Raw genomic sequence first — 26,062 nt, 5'->3', positions numbered from 1 at the left:
CCATCTCCAGCTGTACCTGGACATCGCTTCAGGTCCTTCCTGAATTGCAACTCCATTTATTTTGGAGCACATTCACCATGTAGCCAGCACATTTTTGGACAGTGAGTCAACTGCAACGGGGCTTCTTCATCAAGCCGCAAACATGTCTGATTTATGCAACTTTCCACCAAGTAATGTTTGCTGATATGGGGAAGGTTAGCCAGCAATTGAGGTCAAGGCGGCTTCCCCAAAGGGATCCCGTTTCCAGCTCCCTTTGCTGGTGAAGAAGCATCAGCAGGCAATATTTCTTTCCTTTTGGCTCCCCCGGAAAAAAATCCTACCAGTAGCAAAAGGTGAAGTTTTTCGTCTTCGGCACAAGGCGTGGCTGATTCAGAAACGAGACATTGTGGGAGAAGATGATGTTAGCAAAGATCAAAGGCAACCGGAAAAAGATCAAGTTATTATGACAAGCGTGAGCTGACAAAATTCAAGCAATCAACTTTCAGGAAATCCTAGCAAAATGAGGTCCACTGGGACATGAAGAGCCCAAAGTGATCAAAAAACTGAGCAACAGTAAGAAATTTCAGACTTTATGGGAGAGATAAAGAATACTAATTCTCTATATAAAATCTATTAAAATTCATGAAACATGTTTGATTCTGTAATGAAGTACTACAGAATCACCAGTGTAGATAAATGTTAACACCAGGAAAGTAAAGAGGCAAATATAAGGAAAAACGTCCTGAAGAATCTCAGTGCAAGTGCTGACGCTTGATCTGCTCCCGAGAGCTGCTGACTGAGAAAGAATGAGGGGAAAATGAGACAGGATGGTGGGAAGTGGCCTGCAGGAGTCCCCACCCTCTCGGGGACCCTCCTCGGCTAGATTCTCTGGTGTGCAAATGGCAAATGCCAAGATTGCTCAAATTCATATAAAAGGTAAACTTATATAAGGGAGGGAGGGAAGAAAGAAGGAAGGAGGGAGGGAGGGAGGGAGGGAAGGAAGGAAGGAAGGAAGGAAGGAAGGAAGGAAGGAAGGAAGGAAGGAAGGAAGGAAGTTCTAATTCAAAGTATATCAGACCTGCAGAAAATCTTTCATTGACCTAAATGAGCTGAATCACAATTTCTAGTGGGCTAGTTCATTTACCGACTGAAGTTACAACAGCATTGAAAAAATTGACATGACCTTTTTTCAGTTATGTCCATTGCAGCATCCCCATGGTCATGTGATAAAAGTTCAGATGCTTGGCCATTGGTTCATGTTTATGACGGTTGCAGTGTCCCAGGTTCACGTGATCCCCTTTTGTAAACTTCTGACAAGTCAAGTCAAAGGGGAAGGCGGGTTCACTTAACAGCTGTGTTACTAACACCTGCAGTGCTTCTGTAAGGACCTGCCCCATCTGGTCCCTCGGGAAAGCAAAACTCTTGACTCCATTGAAGTTAAGCAAAAGAACTTTTGCTGAGAGAAAAAAGTGGATGCCGAGAAGTCAGGCGGGATCTGAAAGTCCTGCGCAAAGCGCAAAGCAGATCTTTCACTTCCCCAAACCCCCCCCCCCCAGTCCTGTAGGGAGGTGAAAGTCAGAACTACCTGATAGGGTTTCTAAAGCCACAACTCGTGTGTGTGTGTGTGTGTGTGTGTGTGTGTGTGTCTGTCTGTCTGTCTGTCTGTCTGTCTGTGGAAGGGGTCTTTGTCTGTCTGTCTGTGGAGGGGGTCTTTGCTTCTTGATTCTACTCTGGGAAGAGGAGCTGCAGGACCAGCTGGGCACCAAAGGGTGAGCGGGTGGAACAGCTGTGCTCTTCCCTCCCCCCACTCCAGCCTGGCTCCAGCTGTGCCTGGGATTTAATAATCAGAATAGAGCTGAAAGGGACCTTGGAGGTCTTCTAGTCCAGCCCCCTGCTCAAGCAGGAGAACCTAGACCATTTCAGACAAGTGACTGTCTAGTCCAGGGGTAGGCAACCTTGGCTTTTATGACTGATGGACTTCAACTCCCAGAATTCCTGAGCCAGCCACGCTGAGGGGAGAGGGAGAGGTTTCCAAACTGAGCCATGCTGGCTCAGGAATTCTGGGAGTTAAAGTCCACAAGTCCTAAAGGGAACCATAGTTTCCCCCATGTTGGCTCAGGAATTCTGGGAGTTGAAGTCCACGAGTCATAAAAGAGCCAAGGTGGCCTACCCCTGGTCTAGCCTCTTCTTAAAAACCTCCGGTGACGGAGCATGCACAACTTCTGGTGGCAACTTCTGTTCCACTGGCTGATTGTCCTCCCTGTTAGGAAGTTTCTCCTTAATTCCAGGTTGCTCCTCTCCTTGGTCAGTTCCCGTCCGTTGTTTCTTCTCTTGTCTTCTGGTGCTTTGGAGAATAAGCCGAGCCCTTCCTCCTTGTGGCAGCCCCTCAAATGCTGCAATGCTGCTATAGCGTGTCCCCCCCCCGCCCGGTCCTTCTTTTCTCTAGACTGGCAATCCTGCCCCCCCCCGCCGCCTTCTTCCTGCACCAAAGCCTCGGACCCACCACCTCGTGCGGGACCGCGGGGAAGGGTGGCGAGACCGGCGGAGAGGAAGGCTGCCCCTTTCGGGAACTCCCGCCACCCGCCTTGGGCATGGCGCAAGCGGCGCAGGGCCCGGCGTGGGGAGAGAGGCCCGCCACGCGGGGCCTTGGGGGCTTCGGGTGTCCGCGGCCCCCGCGCTCGCCGACGCATCGCCCTCCGCCGCCGGGGACGCGCCGGCCGAGAGCCGCCGGGCAGGCGAGGGGGGCGCGCGGCTCGGCTGGCCGCCCTCCATCCCTGACTCGCTCCTGAGGAATGTCCTAGAGGGCTTTCTTCCCAAAAACGTCCAGCCTCCCTCCGGGTCAGCAGCTGCCTCAGCAACGGTAGCGCGGAGGCCCCGCTCGCTCGCTCGCTCGCCGCCCGGCCCGGCCCGGCCCGCCCGTTGCACGCGGAGCTCCCGGGCTGCCCCGTTCCGCTTCTGGGATTGCGCCGCCCGGGCAAAGAGCCGGTGCCAACGCCGGGTGGGAGGGGAGCCTCTGCCCTGCTCGAAGGGACGGGCCGGCGCCCGAATGGCCCCGCTTGGCTCCTCTGCTTGTCAGGGGGAAACAACCCAATTGCTTATCCCTTCAGGCGCGCCTCTGCACACGAGCACACACACACACGCAAGGGAGATGCGTGTCCTCCCATTCCGAGATTCCCCGAGAACGGAGGTGGGCTGTCGCCTCAGGAACTTCTCCCGTGGGCACCGCGCAGCTAGCCCTCCCCCCCGGGGGGAGGTAGGTAGGGGAGTGTGTGTGTTTGTGCGTGTGTGTGTGTGTGTGTGTGTGTGAGAGAGAGAGAGAGAGAGAGATCGTCACCATTCTAGCCTTTGCCTATCCACTGCAGGATGAAGGCCTCTTCCACCTGTTTCCAACCAATAGCATCCTCTGCTTTCTTTTGCCAGTTGGGTCCGCAACTTGCTGATCCATCTTGTTTTAGGTCTCTTTCATGGACGCTTTTGATCAAGTGGGATCCATTCTAAGATTGCCTTGGTCCGCCTGCCCTCAGTTCTTCTTGCTAGGTGACCCCCCCCATTTTCCATTTCTATTCTTTTACTCTCTTGATGCTACTGTATACTTTTGTCTGTTCTCCAATCCATATGCAGGCCTTTCTGGCTTGTATCTTTCCATGTCTCTTTGCTCCCAGAATGTGAGGTCAGTGTCCACGTTAGAGCAGATAGCATACACTCATGGAAATCTTTTCAGGCACAGGGGGAGGTTGTCCTTGAAGATTATGCTAGCCTGCCGAATGCCTGCCTATTTAACATGCTGTTTAATTTCCTTTATTGTACCATCTTCCACTGGGATCCGTTGGCCAAAGTAAAGGTAAAGGTTCCCCCACACATGCGTGCTAGTCGTTTCCAACTCTAGGGGCCGGTGCTCATCTCCGTTTCAAAGCCGAAAAGCCGGCGCTTGTCCGAGGACGTCTCCGTGGTCATGTGGCCGGCATGACTAGACGCCAAAGGCGCACAGAACACTGTTACCTTCCCACCGTAATGTTCCCTATTTTTCTACTTGCATTTTTACATGCTTTCGAACTGCTAGGTTGGCAGAAGCTGGGACGAGTAACAGGCGCTCACTCTGTTATGCGGCACTCGGGGTTCGACCCGCCAAACTGCCGACCTGATCGACAAGCTCAGCGTCCTAACCCACTGAGCCACCGTGTAAGGTATATGTAGTGGTCTACTATGTCTAGTTCTTCTCCAGATATAATTTTTTTTCCTTTCTTTGGTGAGTTAATTAAACATAACCTGGCTCTTTTTCAGGTTTATTTTAAGCTAAATGATGTGTGTGTATGCATATGAAAACAAACACTTAAAATATAAAAATCAACATTAAAATAAAGATTAACTAAAATTAGTTAAAATTAGAGAGAGAGAGGCTGACTACATCCATCTCAATAGTTCCCTGAGATCTCAGGCCCAGGGGCATAGAAATAGGTCTCGAGAGCAATAAAAGAGGGATGGAGCTGACTTAATGGCTGGTGAGGGAAATCACTCACAGCAGAGAAGCGCCCCCGCCCCAGTGTAGGTCCCTGCAGGTGGTATTTGCAGTGTGTCTTCTCTCTGGAGCAGGAACTCATGATCCCGGCTGATATGATTGGGGAGGCCTGTCTTTTCAAGTAGAAACTTTCCTGACAGGGAGAACAATCAATCAATGGAACAGCTTCCCTCCAGAGGTTGTGGATGTTCCAACACTGGAGGTTTTTAAGAAGAGACTGGACAACCACTTGTCTGAAATGGTGTACGCAGGGTTTTCTGCTTGAGTAGGGGGTTGGACTAGATGACCTCCAAGGTCCCTTCCAACGCTGTGGTCCTGTGATTGTCCCTCAGCCTGAATCCTGCAAGGGGCAAGAAGGCCCTGTGCATAAACCAGCAAAAGATGCCAGGGTCCCCCAGCAGGATGCCCTTTGCTCATGCCTGAGCTGCCTTGCTGAAAACTGTAGCTGAAAATGGTATTGAGCAGAGAAATTCTGAATTCTACCAGCCCTCAATCAACCTGATGAAAAATATTTGGCTTTCCACACTTCTTTCAAAGAAGAGAATTCTGATGAAGTTTTTCTGAGTAGAATATGAAACAATTGAGGGCATTCCTTCTTGTGCCCATGTAACACCTCTGCCCTGTGACTGCAGACTTCTGGAGGCAGTTAAAGGTGCAAGTTATCAGCTAGGAAGCTCTGCACAGCCCTGGGCCGGTTCTCCTGCTTGAGCGGGGGGGGGGGGCTGGACTAGAAGACCTCCAAGGTCCCTTCCAGCTCTGTTCTATTCTATTTGCAGGGCTGCCTCCTCCAAGGGAATCAGCTGTCACTAGATCTACAAGGGAACCAGCCTTGGATCATACCTTCAAATGGCTAGAAGCCAGCCAAGAGGGGAGTTAGTCTGTCAGCCTCCGCATAGTTTGGCGTTGCGGTTTCTTAGGAAAACACTGGAATGGCTATCAGAGTCCTTCAATGCTCTCTCCAGCTACTCAACCACGTGTCGCGTTTCCCAATGTTTGGTTTCCAAGGAGTGTTTGGGATAAATGGCAACCGCCAGAAGAGACGGAGTCCATCCTCCTGCCCGATTGCTGGGAGCACCTCGGGGGCTGTGCTGGACTCTGAGCCAAGAGTGAGGCCTGTGGGTCTGTCCTGGTCACGAGAGGGCAGGGTGGGAGGAAGGCCGCTTCCTGGCTCCAGCCAGTGGCTTCCGTGAGCCGCCATTGCTGAGGACTTTCTCCTCAGAACCGAAAGGAGGCCGAGGGCTGGCAACGGCCTGCGTGGTTCCTTGTCTCTCTGCTGCCAAGTGGGTGGGCAACCCGAAGGCAGCCCTAGGGCCTGGACCCCCCCTCTTTTCAGCCCTCCAGGGGGTCCAGGAGGAAAATACAACGAGTTAGTTTAATCTAAACAGAGCCATACCTGGTTAATATCGGAAGTGAGACAGGTGGGAAAGAAAATATTTCATCTCATCTAAATGTAATTAATGTAGTATATCTACAGTGCATAAGATCTTGTGGAGAATTTGGCACGTAGTTGTGATAGAAGGAAATAGCTGGTGGGAAGCCCAGTGTTCTGGTAGGGAAAAAAATGTCAGCTTTCATTCCTTTCTTGCACCTTCCCCCCCCCCCCCCCGTTTCTTTCAGAGCCAAACTCTCCGCTCCTGCTCAGCAGCATCGCCTCGACTTCCGACAAATTTTATTTATTTATTTAATTAATCCCATTTATATCCCGCCCTTCTCCGAAGACTCAGGGCGGCTTACAAGCTTAGCAGTAGCCTTCATTCTATGTATATGCCTGCTTATTAGGGCTTTCACACACACCCCAAGCGGCATTATTACAAAGTCAGCTTAATTGCCCCCAACAATCTGGGTCCTCATTTTACCTACCTCAGAAGGATGGAAGGCTGAGTCAACCTTGAGCCTGGTGGGATGCGAACCTGCACTAATTGCAGGCAGCTGGTGTGACTTAAGGAGGCATTAGCCCACTGCTCCACCAAGGCTCTTCTACAAATACCAGGGTAACTGGGAAATGACCGTTTTCTTTTTTTTTAACACAGAAAGATGTCAAGTTCAGTGTTTTCCAGAACAATTTTCACACGCGCACACACAAATCCTTGGTAAAATGTCTCAGCCTCCAGCCAAAGTCCAGTGCTGGCCAGCCTCAGGCCAAGCGCCTCCAGGAAGGCAGGGAGGCTCAGCGGCAGCAGAAGCCCCCTGAGAGATGACTCAGCTTCCCCCCTGCAGCTCTTCCTTTTAAGGGCAGGGAGCTGACCTCAGGAGCTGCCAGCGGCTTTGCCGGTTTTGCAGCTTCATTGGGAAAAAATGCAGGGTCCAGGAGAATTCCTCCTCCAGGTTGCTATTCCCTGGGTCAGCCGGGCTTCCCTCCCACGCAAAGAGCAAGTCTCTTTCCAACGTGGCATTTTACTGCCCCATTAAGATGTCTGACCTCAGACGGCTGCTGCTGCTTATGACAGTCCCAGAGGGGGCGTGTGGCATTTCAAAGGGGGAGGGGGCCATTCCATTCCCGGTCCTGATGATGAGAATAGATTTCCTTTTTTTGTTTGGTTTCTTCCTCTGGATTTGGCATAACTTCTAGTGATCTAGAATTCTAACTAATCTAGATTCTAACTGCAACAGGACTGGCTCTAGTCAGCATTTCCTGCTTGGGAGCAGCTGAGCTTTCGTTCAGAGAGCCAAGTCACTTGAATAGAGCGGGAAGGGACCTTGGAGGTCGTCTAGTCCAGCCACCTGCTCAAGCAGGAGAACCTATACCAGGGGCAGGCAACCTTGGCTCTTTTATGACTTGTGGACTTCAACTCCCAGAATTCCTGAGCCAGCATGGCTCATCTTGGAAACCTCTCCTTTTCCCCTCAGCGTGGCTGGCTCAGGAATTCTGGAAGTCCATGAGTCCTAAGCAGTGCTTTTTTTGTAAAAGAAAAAGGTGCCGGAACTCACACATGTCATACAACCCACCTTGCCTACCCTACAAGGTTCCATCCAAAAAAGGTGCCGGAACTCCGTTCTGAGCGTTCTATGAGAAAAAAAGCCCTGGTCATAAAAGAGCCAAGGTTGCCTACCCCTGACTAGGCCACCTCAGACAAGTGACTGTCCAGTCTCTTCTTAAAAACCTCCAGTGATGGAGTGCCCACAATTTCTGGAGGCAACTTCTGTTCCACTGGTTAATTGTTCTCACTGTCAGGAAGTTTCTCCTTAATTCCAGGTTGCTTCTCTGTTTCCAACCATTGTTTCTTCTCCTGCCTTCAGATGCTTTGGTGAATAACATGACCCCCTCTTCTTTGGGGCAGCTCCTCAGATACTGGCACACTGCTATCATGTCACCCCTGTTTCTTCTTTTCTTTAGACTAGCCAAACCCAAGTCCCGCAGCCGTTCTTCGTATGTTTTAATCTCGAGGCCTTGGATCATCTTAGTTGCTGTTCTCTGAATTTTCTCCAAACTCTCAACATCTTTTTTTGTGATATGGTGACCAAAACTGGCTGCAGTATTCCAGGTGTGGTCTTACTAGGGTTTTATAAAGCGGTACTAATACTTTGCATGATCTTGATTCTATGCCTCTGTTTATACAACCCACGATTGTATTAGCTTTTTTGGCAACTGCTGCACACGGCCGGCTCATGATTTAAGTGATTGTCCACTAGGACTCCAAGGTCCCTCTCACCGTTGCTGTTTTTGAGCCAGGTCTCACCCAATCTGTACCTTTGATTTTTCCTGCCTAAATATAAAACTTTGCTTTTCTCCATATTGAAACTCATTTTGTTGGATGTTTCAATCAATGGGCACAGTTAAAACAAACCAGGATAAATCTTACCTGCTTAGGCCACATGAAGACACAAACTATTTTGAGGGTTTGAAAGGAAAGATGTAAATCACGAGTTTTACTGGATTCTTCTCCATTGTGCTTTTTGTTTGAATCCCAACAATTAAAACAAATGTATGGATTAATTAATTAATTTTCAAATGTTCTACGCCAGCCCAATTCACTATATATCCACGCTTGGACTACTCCATTCAGTCCTGGTCACTATGATGCAAAAAAGAGGCCCTAGAAAGAGCAACAAAGATGTTTAGGGGTCTTGGAAGTTAAAGCATAAGAAGAATAGTTGCAGGAACTGGCTGCGGCCAGTCTAGAGAAAAGGAGGATCAGGGGTGACATGATAGCAGTTTTCCAGTATTTGAAGGGCTGTTGCAGAGAAGAGGGGGTGACCTATTCTCCAAAGCACTAGAGGGCAAGACAAGAAGCTATGGATGTAACCTAATCAAAGGGAGAAGCAACCTGGAATTAAGGAGAAATTTCCTGACAGTAAGAACAATTAAGCAGTGGAACAGCTTGCCTCCAGAAGTTGTGGATGCTCCATCACTGGAGGCTTTTAAAGAAAGATTGGTCAGTCATTTGTCCAGAGTGGTATGGGGTCTCCTCGAGCAGGGGGTTCAAGGTCCTGAGAGGTACACAAGGTGGACTTTGTAATACCAACAGCATGGACTTTGTAGTATTGTTGCACTTCTAACTAGCATAGTTATTTTGTATTTTAATTTGACTTACGGTAGTTTTTCCTCTTTTAAAATGATTTTAATGGTTTGTTGATAACTTCTAACATTCCTAAGCCTCAGGATAAACAACTGTTCCCCAGGTCAGGATAGGTTGGGATGTCTGGAGATTGTCTTCTGATAAGAGAAATCACCAGATAGGGCCATGAGCCCATGTTCCACAGAGGCTAAATGTTTTTGGTTAAACAGAGACAAACTTGCTAGGATTTGATCTAAGCTAGCTTTTATCCATTCAGTCTCTGACAGCCTTTGGCTTCCACAGCTTCTCTGATCTGGCTGGTGGGACATTCTCTAGGTATGAATGCTTGCTCTAGGCTTGATCTAGACAAGCCCTTTCCTCTCACATCCTCTGTTACTCTTCCTTCACTCAAAAAGTGAAATTGGGAGACTGAGCCAAAATTGCCCAGTACAGCTGGGTGAAGTGGCCACTTCAAGAGAAGCAGCCCTTCCAGGTTTCTGGCATCTCACCTTCCCTTAGGCTGCCTCTTGAGTGTAGTCAACCACACCTGGAGGTACTGATGGAAATCACTTTTTTAATGTGCAAATTATCGAAAACTGGAATTTAAGTTGCTCCTCCATATCTACAGTTGGTTTATGGGAGATTCTGTTATTAAGATTCTGTTACTCTGATTCCAGCGTCTTGGGCTACTCTTCTGTGATGAAGTTTGCCTGGAGCAAAAGAACTGTGGAATTTGTTGCCATTTAATGCACTGTATAGATATTGTCAATACATTGATCGTTTTTAAAAGAAACTAACCTCAACAACTATTTGCTGTCTCGAGCATCAAAAAGGCAACATTAAATAACCAAAGGAGAGTAAGAGTGTAAAAGATAGGTTGTCTTCCTGCCCATTTTTAAATGCACCCATATACATTTACAGAATACAGAATAACAGAGTCGGAAGGGACCTTGGAGGTCTTCTAGTCCAACCCCCTGCTCCAACGGGAGACCCTATAGGCCTATACCATTCTAGACAGGTGGCTGTCCAATCTCTTCTTCAAAACCTCCCGTGATGGAGCACAAAGCCCTTCTGCTGATTAATTGTTCTCACCCTCAGGAAATTTCTCCTTAGTTGGAGGTTGGGTGTCTCTTTGTTAAGCTTCTGGTCCTGCCCTCGGGTGCTTTGAAGAACAGGTCACACACCGCTTCTCTGTGACAGCCCCTCAGATATTGGAAGACTGTTACCATGTGGCTCCTAGTCCTTCCCTTCATTAGACAAGGTAGACCCGGTTCCTGCAACTGTTCATCGTATGATTTAGCTTCCAGACTTCTGCTCATCGGTTGCTCTTCTCTGCACTCTTTCTAGAGTCTCAACACGTTGTTTGTATTGAAAGGACCAAAATTAAACACAGTATTCCAAGTGTGGCCTTAAAGGCATTTGTGGTCAAAAATACATTTGGGAAGGGAAGGGAAGGGAAGGGAAGGAAAGGAAAGGAAAGGAAAGGAAAGGAAAGGAAAGGAAAGGAAAGGAAAGGAAAGGAAAGGAAAGGAAAGGAAAGGAAAGGAAAGGAGGAAAGGAAAGGAAAGGAAAGGAGGAAAGGAAAGGAAAGGAAAGGAAAGGGTTACAAGATAGCAGACGGTAGCAGTTAAACAGTACATTCCTTTTCCATCAAAATGGAATTCAAAGTTTATAAAGGTAGCACAATTATGTATCCAATAATGCCCCTTGTATCCTGTCCTCCATTGTATTGATTTGATTTTCAGGTTATGTATTCCACACAGGGAGGAAGCCTAAGCCCCAAAAATAGGCTGGGATGCAAAGTTCTGGAACAGGAGAAATGTTTGATTACAGTCACGGAGTTGAGTTCATTCATTCCAGGATGAATTAAGAATAGTAAGATTATACAGTATGCAGGACTACCTAAAGTAGCATTTACTTACTCGAAGAAGAAACGTCTTTCTCATCTCTTGGGAAGTCAGAGGACAGCACATGTTTGAAAAATGCAGACGACCACAGAAGTGCAACTGCCTTTGATTTCCAAGGAATATATGAGCTCAACCAGGCGGGAAGCAGCAAAGGCAGGCTGGGAACCCCTCGCCAGAAGGGCACCCATGAGTCAGGAGCCACAGCTCCGGATCCCAGGGGCCAAGGCTGCCCGGCCAGACAGAGGCCACCTGGAGGCCTCCGATCCCAAAGGAGGGGGGAGTTCATTGAAGCAGACACAGCCTTGGCGGCTGCCTCTTGTCAACCAGGCCTCCAGAGAGAAGGTCGGTGGGCACCACCGAGGTCCATCGATGCAACAAAGCCTGCAGAGAAGCCAATACTTTCTCTGCTTCTCAAATTTATTTACTGCTTCTCTATTAAATTTCTGTCACCCTGTTGGTTTCGTTGTGGCTCACAACAATTAAATGTATAAATTAGGTAAAGTAAAGGTAAAGGTTCCCCCGCACATGCGTGCTAGTCGTTTCCGACTCTTGGGGCCGGTGCTCATCTCCGTTTCAAAGGCAAAGAGCCAGCGCTTGTCCGAGGACGTCTCCGTGGTCATGTGGCTGGCATGACTAGACGCCAAAGGCGCACGGAACGCTGTTACCTTCCCACCGGAGTGGTCCCTATTTTTCTACTTGCATTTTTTACGTGCTTTCGAACTGCTAGGTTGGCAGAAGCTGGGACGAGTAACAGGCGCTCACTCTGCTACGCGGCACTCGGGATTCGACCCGCCAAACTGCAGACCTTCTGATCGACAAGCTCAGCGTCCTAACCCACTGAGCCACCGCGTCCCAAATGTATTATAAAACATAAATTCATAAGGAAGACAAATTCAGTTCAACAAATTAGTAAAAACATATTGAAACCTGATGGACTTTTGCTTTTTCCTAAATAGAGTACAGGTAGTCCTTGACTTGTGACCACAATTGAGCCCAAAATTTCTGTTGCTAAGTAAGACATTTGTTAAGTGAGTTTTGCCCCATTTTTCTATCTTTCTTGCTACAGTTGATAAATGAATCTCTTCAGTTGTCAAAGTTGGTAACACGGTTGTTAAGTGAATCTGGCTTAAGTAAACTGTCCCGTTGGCACATGCAGCCAAAGAAACCCCTGGGACATTATTTTACGAAGAGGATAACTTTACTGATAGATCCATATAGGCACAATAGAAGCAAAGCCAGTTCTGAAGTTTTCACACCAAAAACTGCAGCCTTAAAATCCCCCGTTTCCCTCCCCCCCCCGGGCCACCCACTGTCCATTTGTTTTGGGAAACAGTCTGCTCAGCTCAGAAGGCTCCCATCGTTGGACCGTGAGGTGTTGACATTATCCCAGGCCACAGACGGCATCTGTGAATTCCCCAATTCCCTCCTAGCCACCCTATTTTACAACAAGACCCCTCCCCCCCTCCCTGGTTTCTGTTGTCTGGCTGCGAGCAAAAGTGTACAGCCAGTCGGCCATGACACTTTTCCGTTGACTTTGTCAGAAGGTCGCAAAAGGGATCGCGTGACCTTGGGACGCTGCAGCTGTCATGAATATGAGCCAGTTGCCAAGCATCTGAATTTGGATCATGTGACCGTGGGGGATGCTGCAAAGTCCGTAAGTGTGAAAAATGGTCATAGGTCACTCTTTTCAGTGCCACTGTAACTTTGAACAGTCACTAAATGAGCTTATAAATCAAGGATTACCTGTATGAGAGAGTGGGTCTCTGGGGAGAGAATCCCTGGTATGGGGGGCAGTAATGTATTGGGCTTTGTTTTACTAAGTGTATCACGTGGGGTTTGAATGCTGGAAGGTTGCTTAAGCAGGGAAGCTAGCTAACGGCTCCCAGCTCCTCAGACAACCCGTCTCCAGCGGCGCCATTGGCTGCCTCTAGGGTGGCAATAGGTTGCTTCAAACCTATTGGCCGCCACCTAAAGGCCAGAGTATAAATAGCTGCATTCACAGCCCTGTTTCCCAGTTCGGTTCCTGCAAGCAAATAAAGAATGTTCCTGGCTGAACTCACTCGCCTCGTCTCTTCGCTCAAGCAAAGAACCCACTACACAACAGGGGCCACACAGGAGAACAACCCCTCCCATGAACTAGCTAAGCTTCTCACAATGACAAACATCTCCAGAAGGGCCTCTCTCGAAAGAGGCTCTGGCCCTCAAAGCTATAGAACAGAGGTCCCCAACCCCCAGTTCGTGAACCGTCCGAACAAGTGAAGCCCCATCTGTGCGATGCAGGCAGCATGCAAAACCAGGCCCCTCTCTGGTCCACGGAACTGGTCCCTGGTGCCCAAAAGGTTGGGGGGGGGCTGTTATAGAATAAATAAAATGATTGATAAATGAATAGATGGAGCATAGATCTGGGGAGGGGCAGAAAGAGCGAGGTAGAGAGAGAGAGAAGCAAGGGGGAGAGAGATGATAGATGAGACAGGATGTATGAAAGAAGCAGATGTCCTTATGGAAAGCTCTTTCTATGACTATAAACACAAGAATTACATGCATTTCGGTCTCGAGATGGGAGAAATAAGCAAATATAAAATTGGCTCAACTTGTTCAGGAAGGATACTCCTTCCCCCATTAAGGAAAATAGAGATCAGAGATAATAAAAGATTTAGAAACTTTACAGAGTACATTAGTTTTTCACCATGAAAATTTCCCTCACTCTTTTTTTATATCTTGTAATATCAAATAAACTTTGATATTAACCTTGTTCAAGATAAGGTTAAAATCCAAAACTCCAAAAAAAATCCAAAAAGGACAAAAAGGAAGAAAAAACACAAAACAATCAAGACATTAAAAAAAAGAAAAGGTGCATTCTAAAAAGGCCGAACACATATACACATATTATCTCCCCTAATTGAATACTGATTAATATGTTACTATGCCTGAGCAGGGGGTTGGACTAGATGACCTCCAAGGTCCCTTCCAACTTCTTCTTCTTTATTATTATTATTATTATTATTATTATTATTATTATTATTATTATTATTATTATTATTATTATTATTATTATTATTATTATTATTATTATTAAATATGTTCACCCCATGCTTGCTTTCCCTCCTTGGAAAGATAAACATTGCTATTTCTAGGTGAGCTGTAATTCTGGGCAGAAGAGCTGAAAGTAGCCGGAATATTTTGGATCGTCACACAGTCAGCCAGATGTTCACACTGGATTTGGCATCTTTGTCCACCTATCAAGTGCTTTGCAAGGACCTGGGATGTTTGACAGTGTTACAGATATCATTGCAGGATGGAAGCTGCTCCAAGTAAAGCCACCTTTTGCAATTGACTCATGGCGAATTTGTCAATGCCGATGGTGTTCAAGTGGTACTCCAGTTGTTTTCAGATTGCACCCAAGGTGCCTATGACTATTGGTACTATCTTTGCTTTCTTTTGCACAGTCATTCTATTTCTATTTGCAGGTCTTTGTGTTTTGTTGTCTTCTCCAGTTCTTTCTCTTATGTTGTCTCCAGGTCCACTATCCAGACTTTTTTGTCCTTGTTATTGACAATTGTTAAGTCTGGGATGTCATGTGGCCAGCATTGCCTGTTTGAATTCTGAAGTACCAAAACTCATTTTCTATTATTTTCTCTATTTTATGGTCCCACCAATTCTTGCTTCGGCAAATGATATTACTTGCAGATCTTCCAATGCACCATTGTTGCTACTTTATCGTGCCGCTGCTTGTAGTCAGTCTGGGCAATCTTCTTGCAGCAGCTTACCAGGTGGTCCACTGTTTCTTCAGCTTCTTTGCAGAGGTGGCACTTACTATGTGTTGCTGTCTTCTTAATCCTGGTTTTGTATGCATTTGTCCTTAAGGCTGTTTATATTTCTTTGAACTATGTGCATATTAGATAGAAATTATCAGCTGGATACAGAAAATGGATCCTCTCTTATTCTTAAGAAACCAACCCTTAAATGTTGGTGAGAGAAATGTATGGCCTCAGTTATTGAGTGAATTGAAGGTCTGGGGGGATCCATATTCGCTCCCAAGGAAGGGAAGGAGCTGGCGGCCTCTGCTCCGATTGCTCGCCCACTTTGGGGCTTGCATGGCTGGCCTTCCTACTGCATCAGCTGAGCCAAAAGTCTGAGTGAAACCATCTGACAGCATCTGGAAGGGCATCAGAGTTGAGACTGGGCGGCAGGCTTTGCTTGCCCATCTGCAGGGCAGAGCCACACCCCAGTGGAGCCACTGACCACTACAAAACAGCTGTAAAAGTGCCCCCCTCTGGCCCAAATGCAGCCGCCCCAGAAGGCTCTGTTTGTTTTTCATACGGGGAGCGTAAAAGGTTGTCAGAAGCCTCCCCTTTTTTATTTTAGAGGTTTGTTTCTTATTCCAGCATGTCGCGATCTCTTATTTTCATGTTATTCCAATTATTTGTAATGGAGAAGGCACTTACCAAATGATGGGTATTTAGAATTCTGCTGCCTCAGCCACTGTGTCTGCTAAACCTCAAATTGCAAGTTATGCAGAAGCAGAATAAAGCAGTTTTCTTGCTAGCTGCTTATGTCACATGGCCCTCGAGCTTGGTGCCATCCAACAGTTTTCAGATGGAGGGCCTTCCCCTGCGTTTGATCCCTGGCCGCCACTTCATGCTGCCATATTCCCACGAAAGGCTTCTTCCCCACCCCTCAGACAGCTTTGTGAGGTCGGGGTTGAAGTTAGAGTAGACTAGAATCATGGGTGGAAAGGGACCTTGGAGGATGGCACCAACAAAATTGACAAAATTGACAAAATTCTATGACAAAAATTCTTGACAAAATTATATCAACCTGTGCCCTGGTTCATTTTGTACTCCAAGGCCAAACTTGCCTGTTATTCCGCTTATCTTTTGGCTTCCTACTTTAGCATTCCAATCCCCCATGATGATAAGACATCATTTTTGGGTGTTAGTTCTATAAGGTGCTGTAGGGCTTCATAGAACCAGTCAATTTCATCCTCTTCAGCACCGGTGGTTGGGGCATAGACTTGGACTACTGTGATATTGAATGGTTTGCCTTGGATTCGAACTGAGATCATTCTGTCATTTTGAGGATTGTATCCCAGTATTGCTTTTCCTACTCTTTTATTGACTATGAAGGCTACTCCATTTCTTCTGAGGGATTCTTGCCTGCAGTAGTATACTTGATGGTCATCTGAATTAAATTCACCCATTCCTGTCCATTTTAGTTCGCTGATACCTAAGATGTCGATGTTCAGTTTTGTCATCTCTTGTTTGACCATGTCCAGCTTTCCTTGATTCATGGATCTTACATTCCAGGTTCCTATGGAGAAAAAATCTTTACAGCATCGGACTTTCCTTTCACCACCAGACACATCCACAGCTGAGCGTCCTTTCAGCTTTGGCCCAGTCACTTCATTCTTTCTGGCGCTACTAGTACTAGCCCTCTGCTCTTCCCCAGTAGCATATTGGACACCTTCCGACCTGAGGGGCTCATCTTCCAGCGCCATATCGTTTTGCCTTTTGGTACTGTCCATAGGGTTTTCATGGCAAAGATACTGGAGTGGGTTGCCATTTCCTTCTCCAGTGGATCACGTTTTGTCAGAACTCTCTGCTATGACCTGTCCGTCTTGGGTGGCCCTGCACGGCATAGCTCATAGCTTCATTGAATTACGCAAGCCCCTTCGCCACGACAAGGCAGTAATCCATGAAGGGGAATCATACATTGCATGTGCATTTAAATGAGCAGACAATGTACGCAAGGTGTGTCAGATAACATTCAATAGCATATTGAGCATGTTCCTTTAGCTTGTTTTCGAGTTCCTGGTTATTTTATGGATTCTTAGAACCATAGGCTCTTTCCTGTTATTCAGTTCATTTCGTTTTCCTGTTATTTAATTCATTTTGTTTTCCCTGTTTTTTCAATTCATTGTTTTACCTTTACATTAGCTATTTCCTCCTGTTGCTACTTCCTCTTACAATTTTACATTTTGAAGACCTTTCAGTTACTCCTGTCACCTGCTATCCTGCACTTTAACCACTGGGCCCCCAGGCCTGGAGAGAACAGGTGGCAGTTCTGCCAGAGAGACCTTTGTGGCAATACAAAAGAGCTGGCCCATAGTCCAGCCAGGCCCCCAGCAGCCTCTGGGGCTAACAGCAAGGCCAGGCTGTTCTCTTTGGGCATATTTTCTCCAGAAAGCTGTGATGGGCCCAAGTATGGTAGGCGACGGGGGTCAGTAGCAACCGTTCCTTTTGGGAAGATCACAGCACGCTGTCTGGACAAGCGTCCCTCTGTTGAGGCAGCCAAAACTGCTTTGTGCCCAAATTTGGGTACTGAATTATTTGATAAGCCAAGTGATAGGGAAAAAGATGCTTTGGGCCTGAAAGCGGATTTAAAAAGGCCGGAATATAAGAATGATATGGAAAAAGATGCCACAGTGGCTTTAGAAATGAAACCAGCTTAATGGGCTTTTTATCGTAAATTTGCAAAGGGTGGTGTTAAACTAATGAAGCTGCTCCTGAGAGGAGACCAAGAGAAGAAACCAGATTGTGGGAGATTGTTTGACAGGATCAAAGATCAAGGAAAGTAAATTGAAGGAATTCAAAGTGGACTCATTGGATCAGAGTTAATATATATGCTGTGGTTTCTGATAGCTATTAATGGAATTCCATTTTGACTAAGGGCTTTAAGATCTGCTTACAAATGGGGAGAAAATTAATTTTCTGTATTTCCAAAATGTTTCTCGTAGTAATAGAACTTTATTGATTAGAACTGAGCGGTGTGTTTTTTAAATTTGATTATGGTTATGGGAAGTTTTTTTAAAAAAAAATTCAAGTATTAGAGAAGACATTAAGTTACTGAAGTTGTTCATGCTTGTCTGGCGAGATAGAGGAATCACCTTTCCTACGCCTTTCTTTCTACTCACTTCGCACTCCTATTTTTCTATTTTTCTTAGTTTGTATCTTTGCATTTACACTCTAATGAAAACAATTACAAAAGGAAAGGCAATGGTCCTGGTAACGGTAACGCCAATCTCTGCGAACCAGTCTTTCTCCAAGAACAAGCCGACATGGACGGACCCTTTGAAGGCTGCCCCGTCTCGAGGAAACGTTTTCTGCGGTGGGAATTGATGTTCTCATCAGCTTGAAGCCAGCCAAGACATCTGTGCTGAGCGGCGGAGCTTTCTTGCAAAGCACTGAAGGAAGGCAAGGACTAAATATTTGGAGCGATCTGTCAAACAAGATTGATTCAAACAGTTCCTCTAAGTCAGACAAAGTTATTTTCAATATGCTGCTGCTCCAGCTTTGCAAAGTATTCAAGAATAGTTACTCACAGGGACCAAAGTTACTTTAGCACAACACAGAAAGGACGGGCACCCAAATTCAGATGGGGATAAAATAACTAGAAAGTGCTAAAACCACTTACTTGCTCTTTTATTTATTATTTTAAATTGTTTGCATTTGCTTTCCATGATTTCCCCCCCCCCCATATTTTCAAAAGAGGAAGTAAGTACAGGAGTTGAACTCTCTCCACACCCAAAGGATGGAAGGATGCCCCCCACCCCCCCAGGGACCTTTGAGGGCACACAACTTCCCAGCGCAGGGCCTGACCACGGCAGAGGAAAGTGGAGCTTTGGGCTTTCCATGACTGTGAAATTTTTCTTTTCGGATCCAACCAAAGCTGCATCTACTTTTCTTGAGTCTCCCTTGCTGACTCGTATCCTGACCAGATCAAGGTTGACTCGGCCTTCCTTCCTATTGCTATTTTGTTTGCCGCCACCTCCTAAATTGTAATATGGTGTTTTTCCCCCTCAGGAAGCCTTTTCCATGATGTGTTATGACTCCATAGCCCATGTGTGCGGCATCTTCTATGAGGACGGAAGGGCCCATCTAATCACTCCTTGTTTAACAAAGTATCCAGGCAATTCCAATTTGTTCTATGCACAGTTATCATTATCAGCACTATTTGGTTTCTATGAACGTGGCTAGATTTTGCTGTACTGGTTGTAAAAGCAGGCTGACTGATTGCATCAACGATCTAGTCATAAAATGTGCTATTTGATACTCTTTCTTATGCTGTTAACTTATTAAAAGGTTTCTACTCTGCTGCAATCCAGAGGATTCTTGGCAGCTTACATGAAGTATGAAACCAACCAAAAATCAATAAAATTAGAAACGACAAAACAAACCTTCCTAAACAAAAACTACAATAAGCAATAAAAATAGAGAATACAGACAGTTTCACAAAACCAGAAGAAGGTTTGCTGGAACAACTCCCGTCTTTCAAAGCTTCTCAAGTATGAGAAAGGCGGGGTCATATGATCTCAACCAGGAGGCAAACAACGTGGGGTCAGCAAGTTCCTCTGCTTTTCCATGGGTTGGGCTGTGCCAGAAGAAGCAGGTACTCAGGAATCAAGCCATAAAAGACTTGAAAAGATAAAACCAGCACCTTCAATTGTACCTGGAAATCAAATACAGAGATAATGATATACAGACTGATGACAACGATGATGATGATGATATACCAATACATACTGACCCAGTACCTGAAATTTTTTGTATAAACAATGCTGCACTTCAGTGGTTAGATAGCCTAGACCAGGGGTAGGCAACCTGGCTCAGGAATTCTGGGGATTGAAGTCCATGAGTCATAAAAGAGCCGAGGTTGCCTACCGCTGGCCTAGACATTGGCATTTGAATATAGGTGGTTTAAACATTTATATTTTCTCCTGTTTTATTAATCTAGGTCACGGGTCGGCAACCCGCGGCTCCGGAGCCGCATGCGGCTCTTTGAGCCGTCTCCTGCGGCTCCCAGCCGCCCGGTGCGCGCGCACCTCTTTGAACGGGCAGTGGTGCGCGTGCACCTCTCCAAATGGAGAGTGGCACCGCCCGTTTGGAGAGGTGCGCACGCACCTCCCCGAATGGGCGGAGGTGCGCGCGCACCTCCCCAAACCTTTGGAGAGGTGCGCGCGTACCTCCGCGCGAAGGGGCAGCGGCGCCGCTCTTTGAGGAAGCTGCCACGGCCCGTCTGCAAAGCTGCCGAAAGCGGCAGCTTTGCAGATTGGCCGCGGCAGCTTTCTCGAAGAGCGACGCCGCTGCCCATTCCGAGAGGTGCGCGCACACCTCCCCGAATGGGCGGAGCTGCACGCGCACCTCCCCAAACCTTTGGAGAGGTGCACGCGTACCTCCGGGCGAACAGGCAGCGGTGCCGCTCTTTGAGGAAGCTGCCGCGGCCCGTCAGCAAAGCTGCCGAAAGCGGCAGCTTTGCAGACGGGCCGTCGCCGTCGGGCAACCGGGAACTGGTTCCATCTCACTTTAAAAAAAATGGCAACCGTGTGCGTCCGCGCATGCGCAAAAAACCGTTTTGCGCATGCGCAAAACGTTTTTTGCGCATGCGCGTGCATGGACACACGCACGCGGCTCCCAGTTTTTTTAATTTGTGATGGAACCGGTTCCCGGTGGCTCTTTTCCTTTTTTAGGTCGCCGACCCCTGATCTAGGTGAAATGTTAATATATATTACAATTCCATGTATGTAAAGATAAAGAGTTTGAACCAGAGCATGAACGAGCTTCCCCCTTAGACTTGGATGCAAGTTCTGCAGATTTAAACTCATTCGAAGTCGTGTTCAGTGGCCATGTTTCATCAATCTCTGATCCACCATTTTGCCTGCTTGGGGAACCCATTCTCTCTTGAACATCGAGTTGCCCCAACTTGTCTTTGTTAGTAGGAATGAAGTCTTGTTCAAACTGAATCCATCTGGTTACTATTGTGCTTCTGCCCCTTCTAAAACAGCCCCCTTGAAAAATGGTGGGCGAATTTCTATTTCCAGTGGAGAATTTGAACATTCTGGGGACAGCGGTAAGGCTCCTGTATACCCAGAGATGGAAGGACTCACAGCAGAAGGATGGAGCAGGAATTCTGGGAGTTGAAGTCCACAAGTCATAAAGCGGCCTAGGCCAGGGACAGGCAACCTTGGATCTTTTATGACTCGTGGACTTCAACTCCCAGAATTCCTGAGTCAGCACGGCTCAGCTTGGAAACCTCTCCCTTTCCTCTCAGCGTGGCTGGCTCAGGAATTCTGGGAGTTGAAGTCCACGAGTCATAAAAGAGCCAAGGTTGCCTGTCCCTGGCCTGGGGTGTTTCCACGCACCTCATCGTGGGTTCATTGCCCAGCTTCTCTCGCAACTGGGGTGCAGGGGCTGCTTGCTCGGCCTCCCGAAACGGTGCAGCCCGAGATGCCCACGGCCGGCAGACGGGGGTGCGAGGGGTGCCTTCTCCGCCGGAAGAGAAGCCCCGCCGCAGCATTAGCAGAGGCTTTGCGGCCGGGCCGATCCCCTCGCCGCTCCGCGAGAAAAGTTCACATTCCTCAAGCAGCGAAAGCCTCTCTGCAGCGACCCCGGGAGGCTTCTGCTGCGCCCGCCCCGGGTCGTCTCGAGGGCAAGGAAAAGCTGCATCTGCTCTTGGAGGGCTCCCAGCTCAAGCCTCCCTCTTGGACACCCACTTTGGAACACACGTGTCTCTGTGCGTGTGTGTGTGTGTGCGTGTGTGTGTGCGTGTGTGTGTGTGTGTTGGGGGGCGGGGTACGTACAGTGAGGAAATGAGGGAGAGGCAGCCAGAGATAAACAATTTCCTACCAAGATCTTGTGGCCCAAAACCGCCTTACAAGAAACACATGTTCCCTGACAGAGGCGGCGGCGGCGGCGCGGCTCTCGCAGGGTCCACTTGGAGGCTGGTGGTTGCGTGGAGAGCGCGGCAGGCAGCAAACCTTCCCGCCTTGGGGCGCGCTCACGGCAGGGGGAGGAGGAGATCCGCTTAACCCCGCCGCGGCCGGACAATCCTCTCCAGCGGAGCCCTTATCGAGCCGGGCCGTTGGGGCCGCATCCGCAAAGGCGGCCGGGCTCCGGGCAGGGTCCCGTCCCGTCCCTGCCTGCCTGGCTCGTCTCCCTCCAGCTCCCTCACGCCCCCTCCCTCGGGCCGCCCGCTTGCCGGGGGAGGCCCTGCGGCCACCGGCTGACCCTCCCGCCGCGCTCCGCCGCCCGCGCAGGGCCGGGCCGTCGAAAAGGGCCACGGGCGCTGCGTGCCGGCCTATCGCGGGCTTCGGGAAGCCGACCTCCCTCGGCGGCTGAGGGGAAGCAGCTGGGCCGGCTCGCTCGGCCGCCGCCTTCCCGGGCTCGGGGATCGGCAGGCAGCGGTTGCGCCCCGTCCCTCCCTTCGCCCTTCCCGCTCGGAGCGGCGTGAAGGCGGCGGGGCGCTGAGCGACCCCCGCCGGCTTCCCCCGCCCCCCGCGCTGCTCTTTGCTCCGCATCTCTGGCAAACATCCCCGGTGGAGGAGCCTCTCGTTCCCCCCCCCGCAGAAGGGGGGCAGCTGCCGTGGCCCCCGCCGAGCGCCGGCCCTGCCTAGCCCGCCTTCCCTGGGACCCACAGCCGAGGCGGGAGCCTCCTCTTCCCGCTCCCCGGAAAGAGGAGCAAGTCACAGCCCTCCCCGGCTGGGCCGCGCCACGAGCACCTCCGGGCCTGAGCAGCCGGTCTGGCCGCGGCCCACGGAGTCGCCTCCGGCACGCACCCAGCATCAAGAAGGCATCACAGTCACACCACGCGTCGTGTAAGATATTAATAATCACAAGTCTTTATTGATTAGCCCTTGGGCCATATCCAAGTGCAAAGTTCCAGCAAGAAACTGTTACTAAAATTTGATAAAGGCAATTTAAAATGGAATTTGATAAAATACAATTTAAAATGGATTTAAAATAAAATACAGTTTAAGAGGAAATAGTAATAAAATACAATCTAAAATGGAATTGTAATAAAATACAATCTAAAATGGAATTGTAATAATGTACAATAATTTAAGATATAGATAAAATATGATAACATATTTCGGAGTCGCCCTTGCAATCTACCCCAATCAGTCCCACATATGCAGATCTTAACCGGATCATTTTGTTTAAATACTGTGTTACGTTAAATGTTATTTTCAAGTTCTGACCGGACATAAGGTAAGTTATTTTGATATGGGGATCCCAATGGGCCATTCGTCTGGTATATAGACCAAGATACCTGTCTCTCACCCTCTCATACAGGCAACAGTCAAATAGGATGTGAGCCAGGTCCTCTACCTCTGCCGCTCCGCAAATGCAGAGACGCTCATTGTACGGTATAGCATGAAATCTCCCACATCTGACCATTGTGTCAAGCTGTTCGAATCTCGCTCTCGTAAATATCTCCCTAAGATGTTTTGGGAGTTGTAACTTCAAATAACTGTCTACTTGAAAAGTACATTTGTATTTACTCAGCCATTTCAAGTTACCCAAGTTAATACTACTTCATAACACCTTGGCAAGGCATACTTGGAATACTGCATCCAGTTTTGGTTGCCATGACATAAAAAAGATGTCAAGACTCTAGAAAGAGTGCAGAGAAGAGTGACAAAGATGATGAGTGGGTCAGAGTCTAAAACATACAAAGAACAATTGCAGAAATTAGGTACTGTATGTCTAGTTTAATGAAGAGAAGGGACTAGGGGTGATGTGACAGCAATGTTCCAGTATTTGTGGGGCTGCCACAAAGAAGAGGGCTATTCTCCAAAGCACCTGAAGGCAGGACAAGAAGCAACAGATGGAAATTAATCGAGAGAAGAAACCCAGAACTAAGGAGAAATTTCATGATAGAACAATTAACCAGTGGAATGACTTGCCTCCAGAAGTTGTGGGTGCTTTGACACTGAAGGGTTTTTTGTGTATATATTTATTGTTTTATCAAATGATGCTGGAAGTTTTGAAAAAGAGATTGGAGAACCATTTATCTGACAATGGTACAGTTTCCTGCCTGAACTGGGGGCTGGACTAGAAGACCTCCAAGGTCCCTTCCAATTCTGTTATTCTATTTGGAAGAAACCCAAAACTCCTCAACCACCTGACAAAGTAGGAAAGCTATGGCAATCTCTGGATGTTGGCCATTCAGATCTGCTTAAGATCTGCCATGAAGGAGACTGTGCGGGAAGACACCCACAAGACATTGTGGTTTGGCCTCTTCTTAAAAAGCTCCAGAAATGGAGAGCCGTAACAACCTCATCTACTGGAAGACAGACCTTCTCACCAGGAAGTTCTTCGTTGTATTCACAGCACTGTAAATGGAAGTTAGGGAATTGCAACTAATACCTGTTATTCCTGGCCTAGTTTTTGAAGAGAGTGGGCAGAATTCGTAACCATCTTCCCAGTAGTTTCCTTTGATGTACCTGAGCATCACTAGCAAGGCTCGCCTAAGTCTTTGTCTTCTCTGCCCACACAAAGCATCATGTAGATCCCTGTCAACTCTTCTGAGGAAGCCCCAAGTCCTGGGGGCTGTCCTCTTCCTCTAGGGCAGGGTTGGGCAACCTTGGCTCTTTGATGACTTGTGGACTTCAGCTCCCAGAATTCCTGATTCAGCATGGCTGATTCAGGAATTCTGGGAGTTGAAGTCCGCAAGTCGTCAAAGAGCCAAGGTTGCCTACCCCTGCTCTAGGGCGATTGGGAGCTGAAGACTCGGGCCAAGAGCATAGCATGGTGCAAAAGCGGATTTATTTTTCCAGTAAGCTCTTTGTTGTTTTCACATACATAATGGATTTTATGTAGCCAAGCCAACAAATAATTCTGCCTCTTTCACAAAGTACACAAACGGTCAGGCCACACTGCTTAGAATTGGCACTGAAACTGGAACCTTATAAACATTGAATCTCCTAAATTTACAGTCCACATAAAGTAAAAAGTCCTATTCCTATACAAGCATGGCTATTTAGCTATCCAATTTGTAACTATTGGGCCTAGTTTAACTTGAGTTGTACCACTGGGTTTGGTTGCTGTGAGATTGCTTAAGCAGGGAGCTGGGTAATGGTCGCTGGCTCCTCAGACAATCAGTCTCCAGGACCACCATTGGTTGGCTCTAGGGCAGCAATAGGTTGCTTTAAACCTATTGGCTGCCACCTAGTGGCCAGAGTATAAATAGCTGGATTGCAGGCCTGGTTCTCAGTTCAGTTCCTGCAACTCAATAAAGCATGTTCCTGCCTGAACTCTCTCGCCTCATCTCCTGCTTCAAGAAAAGAACCCAGTACACAACACAGTTTATATTCCTGTCTGTTTGTATCTATCTAGCTATCTATCATCTAGCTATCTAACCTTCTATCATCAGCCTCCCTTCTCGCCCTTCAGTGTAGTCTGTGTCTTCTTCAATCCTCTACAGAGAGTTTGAGGGTTCTGTGTGGGATCTTAGCTATTCCTAGTCCTCTTCTGGATGTCTGTGACATCATTCCTGGGATCTGTTGGAGCCCCTCCCCCAGCTTAGGAGACACAGCCTCAGGTGCTCTTACCAGTTTGGCCTTTACTTTCCACACACCCTCCGGTTCCTCCTTCAGGCCCTGGTCCTTTTCCAGCTTCTCAGCCTCCTTCTTGCTGATGTTGCTGTCACTTGGCACTGCTCCACTATCACCACCGCTGCCTTCTGGACTTTGTCTACTGCCATGATGTCTGGTTGATGGGCTGGTACCTGCCTGTCTATCAGGATCTGGAAGTCCCACCGGATCTTAGCCCTGTTGTATCCCATGATCCTTTTGTGGAATCTCCCGTCTGAACTTGGGAGGATGTAGCCCATAACTGTGCAGATGTTCTTGTGCTCAGTGCCAGCAGCTCTGTGTATGCTGCTCCTGCCTGCCTCTGCCACATTGCCACTATGTGTTGGACTGTCTCTGAGGCCTCTCTGCACAGCCTGCCCCTTAGGTCCTCTCTGGCATGGGAGACCTCGGTGTCTGGATCTGGTGCTCAGGGTCTGTTCTGGTACTGCTGCCATTAGTCCAGCTCCAGGAGTGAGCAAAAAACTGCATTCCTAGATCGTCTCCTGGTGATCAAGGCCCTTGAACTCCAAGTTCCATAAAAGGCAATGGATCACCTGTTGATCCAGAAAAAGACTTCTATCAGGACCAACTGGATTAACTCAATGTAGTATCCAGCATCTTTTCAGACTCATAATGACCTTGTCAAGCTGTGGTGGCCACAATAGTCGTCTTCTCCAATACTTTTCTCCCTCCGTAGATTGAGGGATGAGAGCCAGTTTGGTTTAGTGGCTAAGCACCAGGCTAGCAACTGGGAGACTGTGAGTTCTAGTCCCGTCTTAGCCATAAAAGCCCATTGGGTGACCTTGGGCCAGTC

Source organism: Vipera berus (assembly GCF_964194415.1).
Source record: "Vipera berus genome assembly, chromosome: 15".
Classification (NCBI taxonomy): Eukaryota; Metazoa; Chordata; class Lepidosauria; order Squamata; family Viperidae; genus Vipera; species Vipera berus.
This window is presented reverse-complemented; position numbering follows the sequence as displayed.